Source organism: Mizuhopecten yessoensis, unplaced genomic scaffold (genome assembly GCF_002113885.1).
Source record: "Mizuhopecten yessoensis strain PY_sf001 unplaced genomic scaffold, ASM211388v2 scaffold10641, whole genome shotgun sequence".
Classification (NCBI taxonomy): Eukaryota; Metazoa; Mollusca; class Bivalvia; order Pectinida; family Pectinidae; genus Mizuhopecten; species Mizuhopecten yessoensis.
In genome coordinates this window covers 380,330-382,431 of record NW_018408648.1, presented here as the reverse complement: position 1 = coordinate 382,431, position 2,102 = coordinate 380,330, and positions in this window count along the sequence as shown.

Here is a 2,102-nt window from a genome sequence, read left to right as displayed (position 1 = left end):
GTTCATGTCAAAAACGAGATCAACTAGAAACTTGTTTTTGTGAACAAAAACATGTCTCCCCTTATTAGCCAATAGACAAACTTCGGTATAAAAATAACAAAGGGGACATATCTCTTTATAAAGTGGGGCAGGAGACCCGAATTTAGAATGCGACACTCCTTCTTCCAAAGATACATAACTTAAGCAAGTTTGGTCAACGTAGGTGATATAACATGGAAGCTATGCCATGGACGAACTTCGGTATAAAAAATAAACAAAGGGCCATAACTCTACATTTAATGGGACACAAAACCCGATTTCAGTGCGAGAGATTCCGCCATTACCAAGATACATAAATATGGCAAGTTTGGTCGAGGTAGGTGAAATAACATGGAACTTATGCTCCGGACAAACTTCGGTATTAAAAAAGGGCCATAACTCTGTAAATAGTGGGACAAAAGACCTAATTCCAGTGCACTGCACACTTTCTGTGGGTGATACAGGTATACTTCAAGTTTGATCAAGATATGTTTAACGGTTTAAAATGTACAGGCCAGACAAGAATTTACTGAAAATGTTGCATTTATTTGACCTTTGACCTCGAGGTGAGATTCTGCACTAAATTCAACTTATGCGCCAAGACCATTTTGACAGATTTTTTGGGAGCATTCAGTTGAAAATTTCTTCCCAACAGTAATCTGAGTTGACAGGCTTAGCAACGGCTGATTTAGTGCAGAATGTGTACCAGTATGCTGGGCAATATAAGTTAATTGACATTTACTGTCCCCATGCATTAGATGACTCCACTTAAAATCCATGTTTTCCACCATTCCATGTCAACTTTGTACCACTTTATAATAAACCACCAGTATCAAACTGAATTGTATGCCATGGAGATATTTTTTTTTGATTTTTGTTTTGTAGTTAATGAATTATAAAAATTTGTAATTATTGCATGCTCAATTGATATTTATCACCATGAGTAGTAGTTGTGCACTGTTTGACATTTAATGAAAATTGTGATGTTTTTATTAGGATACTGTAATTCAATCAAATTTTATTTTAGTTGTTTATTTTGTGTATTTTTCAAATTAAGATGTTTAGTACTATACATTAATTACATTTTAAGCCCGCCAGAATGGCCAAGCGTGCAACAGAAAATTTGATTGGCCCGTTCATTTGCGACACTTTAATGCCTTGAAAAAATAAGTACAACATTTAACATGTTAAACTTGGGAAGCTGTTTATCGCCTTAAAATATTTTTGATTATTTAACACGATATAAGTTGACATGTAACATGATAGCATTTAACGCATTAAGTTGTGTTTTAACACGTTAAATGTGAACGCGTTAGTTTATCTCGTTTTAGACCTGAAAATAGGACCTCGAATGTTTCCATGTTACAACGTATGACCCAGGGAGGTCAGTCTTCAGGGGTTGGTCTTGACCTCCAGGCCACACTGTTTATATACATACTCACCCACTTGCCAAGGGATGTTCTAGACCAAATTTGGCCATTTGTATCTAAGGAGAACAATTTTAAAGTTTCCTTTATTTATAATATTGGACTGCCACCCGTTATTTATAATATTGGACTGCCACCCGTTATTTATACAAAACATAGCCCCCTTTGCCTATAACAAATTATGTGATAATCCCTCGGTTCTCAGTAGGAGAAAGCTTTCAAAAAATGTACCTCTGTTTCCACTATTGGTCCTCACGCCACAGCCTCAAGTTACAAATTTGAGTCCCTTTTCCCTAAGCATGCTTCTGACCACATTTATTGACTTTCCGACCACCCTCTCCACAAAATTGAGAATCCTTTGGCCAATGATGCTCCAGGTTAAATTTGGTCAAAATCCACCTAGCCGTTGAGGACTAGCAGCGTTTTCATTGAAAAAGTTGACACATCGGATGCCGAACCATAGCCCTTCAGGTCAGGTGAGCTAAAAATCCTCCTGTTCGGCCAACCAGGGATTTCTGCTACATCCCATGTTATAAACAGGTAACCACAGGTTTCCTTCTACTTCTAAAAGGTGTTCATAACTCGGTTCCAGCTTTCCCTAAGGAAAATTCCAGCAGCACAGTTGTCAATTACAGTGAGAAAAGACAAAGACAGTCA